Source organism: Geotrypetes seraphini, chromosome 6 (assembly GCF_902459505.1).
Source record: "Geotrypetes seraphini chromosome 6, aGeoSer1.1, whole genome shotgun sequence".
Lineage (NCBI taxonomy): Eukaryota > Metazoa > Chordata > Amphibia > Gymnophiona > Dermophiidae > Geotrypetes > Geotrypetes seraphini.
Genome location: NC_047089.1, coordinates 38,712,859 through 38,719,755, shown reverse-complemented (window position 1 = coordinate 38,719,755; position 6,897 = coordinate 38,712,859). Strand labels below are relative to the sequence as shown.

The window sequence follows — 6,897 nt, the reverse complement described above, 5'->3', positions numbered from 1 at the left end:
ATGCGGGTCAAATTAGTTTGCTTTAAAATGATCATAGAATTTATTTTATTTTAGTAAAGCTGCCATGCTATGTTTGCCACACTATGCTTTACCATGCTTTGTTATGTATGTAAACTTGTAACCCGTTCTGAGCTCTCCTGGGAGGACGGGATATAAAACCAAATAAAATTATAGAAGCATGTAAACCAAAGCACTTTGTGCATTTAATTTTCTCTTTTTTTAATGATCTGTATTCCACTAATCCAAAGTTTGCAGCAGGTAACGTGTGCAGGAGCTGTGGCGAAGTACTTCTGTATTCGAAAGAAGAGCAGGACTTGGGGGGGTGATTGTATCTGATGACCTTAAGGCGACGATCAAAGCCAGGAGGAAGCTCAGGTACACAGGGAGAGAGGAATGACCAGCAGGAAAAGGGAGGTAGTGCCATTGTATAAGTCTCTGGTGAGGCCCCATTTGGAATACTGTGTGCAGTTCTAAAGACCAGACCTTCAAAAAGATATAAACAGGATGAACATAAGAACATAAGCAGTGCCACCGCTGGGTCAGACCACAGGTCCATCCCGCCCAGCAGTCCGCTCCCGCGGCGGCCCAACAGGTCACGACCTGTCTGAATCACCCCTTTGTCACGATCCCTTTGTCCCTCAGGAATCCGTCCAATCCCTGTTTGAATCCCTGTACTGTATTCTGCCTGATCACTTCCTCCGGGAGCGCATTCCATGTGTTCACGACCCTTTGGGTGAAGAAAAACTTCCTTGCATTTGTCTTGAACCTATCCCCCTTCAGTTTCTCCGAGTGCCCCCTCGTACCTGTTGTCCCTCTCAGTCTGAAGAACCTGTCCCTATCCACCCTCTCTATGCCTCTCAGGATCTTGAAGGTCTCTATCATATCTCCCCTGAGCCTCCTTTTTTCCAGAGAGAAGAGACCCAGCTTATCCAGCCTCTCGGCGTATGGGCAGTTTTCCAGAGGGCTGCTACAAAATTGGTTAGTGGTCTATGTCATAAAGCGTATGGGGACAGAATTAGGAACCTAAATATATATTGTACAAAAGGTTTATTTAAAACATTCCCTTTTGTTTGGAAGGAAGAATATATTAAATATCTTGGAATTTTGATAACAAAAACAGTAGATGAAACAATGAAAATTAATGAAAAATGCTTATTACAAAAAATAATAGAAATGTGTGAGCAATGGAATCCTTTGCATTTATCTTGGTGGGGAAGAGTACAAACTGTAAAAATGATGATTTTACCGATAGTATGTTACCAAATGGGGATGATACCAGTTTTTTTTCAAGATTCGTTTTATACAAAAATAAATAGGACTTTGACAAAATTTATATGGCTTAATAAAAAACCAAGAATTGCTCTAGTGTCATTACAAAGACCAATTAAGGAGGGAGGGGTAAATTTTCCCAACTTTTATAGGTATCATCAAGCCTATATCTTACGTCATGGTATATATTGGATCCTCCCAGAACCCACAGATAATATTCCAGACTGGTTTTGGCTAGAATGGAGGCTTATGTTTCCATTACGTCTTAATCATGTAATTAGTATCAAAATGCCAAGGTTATACAAAGATCATAAAATCTTTATGGATACCTGGAAAACTCTAAAATACATAAGTAATCTTACTCAAATTCCAATTAGTAAATCAACCAACCAAACTATATGGCTAAACCCCAAGATCAAAATTGGCGGTTTTAAAGTCATCTGGAAACATTGGATGATAGCAGGCATTCGCACTTTGGATGATGTAATTAAAAATGATAAATTGCTGGAGTTTTCACAATTACAACAAAAATTTGGTCTCAATAAAACACAATATTTTAAATGGTTGCAATTGAAGCAATCTATTCAGAAAGGGTTCCCTGAATGGAAAGATCTTGCTAAATATCACAGTTTGGAATTCTTATGTCTCCAGATGGACTCAATAGGTCACAAAGCCGCACAGTGGTATAAATTAATATCCGGATATATAAATAAAAAACCAAAAAATGGTCTTAGAGACATTTGGAGCATTGAGATAAAACACCAAATTAGTGCATCTCAATGGCCACGACTTTGGTCTTGGAGGCTAAAATGTACGGTGTCAGCATCTATGAGACAAACTTGGTTTTTTCTTCTTCATAGAGCTTTTTGGACCCCTACTCGTTTACAAAAAATAGATAGTTCAAGATCTAATAGATGCTGGCACTGTCATATTGAAATTGGGACATTAGATCATCTTTTATTCTTTTGTCCATTTATCCTATCATTCTGGAAATCAATTTGGCCCCAAATTAACAGAATGTTAGAAAATCCAGTAGCCTTGACATATGATACTATATTATTTGGAACAACTATGAGAGCAAAAAGCCAAATTTCATCCAGTAATAACAAACTTTTATTTATTTTAACTGGAATTGCAATACAACAAATTACATTCAATTGGAAACAACATGATAGATTGAATTATATGTTCTGGTGGAATTCGGTATGCCACATATATAAAATGGAACTCGCTATTGCAACACACAAAGGATACATGAATAAATTTAAAAAAATATGGGGACCATTAACCGATTTTTGTAAAGAAGGATAATTTTTCCTATAAATAAAACTTGGAAATTTCTGAAGACCGTTAACATAATTTCTCTAATGAACTTTTCCCATGATAAGATAATTGTAAAGAAGGAAATGGGGTGGGCTTTTCAATTTTGAATATTACATACTAAATTAATATTTAAAAAATGTACAATAAAATTGATTTATGTATTATTGGTTGGGAAGGAGGGTGGGACAGGGGATTATTATATTAATGTTAAACTTGATATTAATATATGAGTTAATCAAGTGTGTATTTAAGTTTCTATTGAGATTATTTGTAACACTTGTTGTAACATAAAAAAAATGAATAAAGATTTAAAACAGAATTAGGAACCTTAATATTGAAAAGAGACAGGAGAGAGAGTGGATATGATAAGTGACGTTTATATATCTCCATGGCATTAATGTATAGGAGGCGAGTCTTTTCCAAATGAAGGACAACTCTGGAATAAGAGGTCATAGGATAATGTTAAGAGGTGCTAGGCTCTGGAGTAATCTAAGGAAATACCTTTATACAGAAAGGATGGTAGATGCGTAGAATAGTCTCCTGGTAGAGGTGGTGGAAAAAGACGGTCTGAATTCAAGAAAGTGTGGGATAAGCACATGGGATCTTTAAGGGACAGGAGGAGATAGTGGTTGCTGCAGATGAGCAGACTGGCTGGGCCATTTGGCCTTTATCTGGCATCATGTTTCTAATCACCACTAAGTTAAGTTCTAAGTGGAACTTTTAGGATGCTGTCTGCACTGTTTTAAGCAAATGGTATTAAAGTTACACTACTCTCTGGTTAAGGAAGACCAAGCATTTCCAATTAGAACAGGCTAATTAACAACCTTAAAAGGTTTACTGCTAGTTATAAATGGAAAATCAAAATCCAAAAACTGTTTATCAAAGTACACACTGATTAACAAATTCTGTATATTTTAAGGTTTGTAGTGATGTTAAATATAATTCACATGATTTTGTCAAAGATACAACCTCAAATGTCACTTTACAGGGCGTCATTTTAAGAGGAGATATATGAAGTATCAAAACTGAATGCACAGAACCACCTTCTCTTTATTCGCATATTGGTCCAAAACAAGACATCACAACCTGCAAGATATTATGCCATCATGGTATCTATTTTTTTTTTTTCAAATTAGTTCCCAGGACTTGCCACTGCTGCATGGCTGGGACACCAGGAGAAATCCCACTGTTGAGTTCTACAGACCTAGCTCCTGCCCCAGCTTTATGTTCAACCAAAGCCATAATGTAAAAAGCAGTAAAGGACATAAGCCATAATGCTCACCAGCCCTGCACTGGACCAATAAACATGCAGACAGCCTCACATGCTGATTGAGGTTGCTCCTGAAGTCTGCCGCTTGAGCCCATTACCACAACTATTTCTGCCCCGTCCCTAAAAATTATTAGTACCCATTATTTGCAACAATAGCCCCAACAATATGGAATTCTTTACCATCATATTTAAGGTCTGAACAGAATTCAAGGGTGGCCTCAAAAGCTTTTTATTTAAAGACGCATATGACTGTTAATTGGTCTATGGGACTTTGCTAGCTCATTTTCAATACAAAAATTTATTTTTTCCCTTTCCCTATGTTATTATCTTTAATTGTTCTCTCTTTCTTTCAAATTGTATTTCTTCCCACTATCCTTTTTTTTTTTTTTTATAAATTTTTCAAATTATTTAACAAGCATATAATCTTGTACAGAAAAGTGCGATCAAGAAAACATATCATTAATTATTTCCAAACTTGAAAATAAACCAGAACTACATAAAAGGTAATAAGATCTTCAACTTAATCCCACACTAGTCCTCAAAATTAGATCTAAGATTAAAGAATTAGGAGTGAGTATAATACAATAACAATTAAACCAAATCACATTATCTGTTGCTGAAAGAGAGCTTAAATTAATTATTGAGACACAGATATTTCTCCTTTTTCAAGGCTTCTTCCCACTATCCTATTGGTTCATGTAAGTAATGTTATGTCATTAATAGTTTAACTGGACCCCTTTTTAAATTTTTTATTGTAAAACGCTTAGAATTTATGATTAGCATTTTATCCAATTTTTAATAAACTTGAAACTAATAATCTCCACTGCCACCATCTTGAGATTCGTTTTGAATTGCTACTATTGCTACTATTTGGCAACTATGACCCAGATTGGCCACCGTGGAAAGGGGATACTGGGCTAGATGGACCATTGGTCTGACCCAGTATGGCTATTCTTAAGTTCTTATGGAGAGAATGGAGATCAACAAGGCACAGTGGAGAATATAGAAGTATGCCATGGAGAAACAGAAAAAGGGATTATAGTAGTGGGGATTGGTGAGAGGCATGCAGGAGAAGCCCAATGGCCAGGGGGGGGGGGGAAGGGGATTTAGCTCAGGAAGATAAAGAGGAAATAGTTACAAGAGTCATCATGAGGAGTATGAAAGAAGAATTTGCTGGCTGGGCGAGAAAAAGGACTGGCGGCAGGGATAAGGACAAAAAAGACGGATGTGATCTGAACTGTGAGTAAGGTGAAATACTAAATACAGTCCTAGATAACCCTTCGAACATTCCATCCTCTATTTTGAATCTAAACCCTCTGTCCCTGGCCCCTCTCCATCCAAATTCACTCCCACTCCCTTTAATTCCTCCATCCCAGAGTTGGGAGACAGGAAAGAAGACAGAAGATCACTAGAAATGAGAACATAGAATGGAGTAAGAGTTTAGGCTGAAATAAAAATTGAAGGAAAAAAGGGATTATAGACAGGGTTTGATGGATTGGTGCATAAGGATATAAAGGAAGGGTCTTGGGGTGGGTGCAAATGGAGGAATGGTCAAGCTTGAAGCCTAAATTTTAGAGATGGTGCTTAGATGTGGACTGTATTTCTCCAAGCCTATCTACTAAAAATGCTAGTTATCTGCAAGACAGTAGAACTCTGTATTCCAGGCAGTCAGGAAGGTTGGGAAAAAAAATGTACGAAGTGAATAGAATGCATATCAATTCATCTTCTGTATCTGTCTTTAAAAAAAAAAAATCTTAGTTTTCACAATAATTTTTTCCGCATCTAGAATTATCATCCCAATCCTCCTTATCTTTTGTTCCAATAACAACTGCTTCAATAATATGTCAAGTATAACTAATGACACCAGACTAGAGATACTAAGCATCATATACTGTAAAAGGGTTTTAGATACTTTTATATTTCAGTAATCCATTATCATACAAAGGCAAGGCACATAAACTTTTAATGGTATAGATAAGCATGCTCTATCAACCAACCAGCAACTGCACATAGCAAAGTTTCTTCCATTCCAACAAAGGCAAAGAAGGAAATCAGCAGAACTAATATTCAACTTGGGAAGCAGGGAAAACTGATTTCTATTCATATAGCAACTGCAAAAGCAAATATGTTGTCAGCATTGCATGCCTTCTATCCATCCATATGTAACATCTAAACCAGGGGTGTCCAACCCGCAGCCCCATTAAGTATTTTGTGCGGCCCCGCTCACACTCAAGGGTGTTTACCGCCTTGCTGGCTTCCTCCTCCATCTTCCTGCAGTGTTTGCTGAAAGCTGCGGGCAGCTGACCCTATGTGCCTCTTGTGACTGACCCAGAAATATTCCCTCTGATGTCGCGACGTCAGAGGGAACGCTTTCAGATCAGCCGCAGGAGGCGCATGGAAGCCGCTACCCGCGGCTTTCAGCAAATACTGCAGGAAGATGAAGGAGGAAGCCGGCAAGACAGTAAACACCCTCGAGCGTGAGCAGGGCCGCATGTATCTTGCAGAGAGAAGCCCATCCAGTGGTTTCTAGTCCCGAAGGGCGGTGCGGAGTTCATTCATTCTCCCCACCACCTTCCTTCCCTCCCCTCCTTCTGTACAGCTCATAGATTAGACGGAACTTCAGGGACTAAGCCCTCTCTTCTCCATTCTCATAAAGATCCAAGCTCTTCCCCCGTGCTAAAATAATCTTTAAAATCAACGGGATTAGGAACTGGGAGTTACAGACATCAGCAGCGAGTAGCCCTTCAGAAGAAGGCAGAGAGGGCTGGGGGCAGCAGTGAAAGAGACAGAATGAAGGGAAAGATAGAGGGGAGCATGAGCCATAAGATGGAATAATGGAGGGAGTGAAGGAAAGAGATGCAGAGGTGAGCGAGATAATAGAAAGGGAGAATTGCGTGTCTGAGAGAGGGAAAGAGATGGTGCAATTGGGGAGAGAGAAGGGGGAGAACATACTGGGCCAAGGAAGCCTCCTGGACTTTTTTTAAGTACAGAGGGGGGAGGTATTAAAAGAAGTGCTAGATTGGATATGGGGAGAG

General features: G+C 38.6%; 1 protein-coding gene across 1 annotated transcript in view; it reads right to left on the bottom strand.

Annotated features, from left to right (window-relative positions):
• DDX10 (DEAD-box helicase 10) overlaps window positions 1–6,897 on the bottom strand; it is a 306,374-nt gene that overhangs the window by 187,061 nt on the left and 112,416 nt on the right. The window lies entirely within an intron of this gene.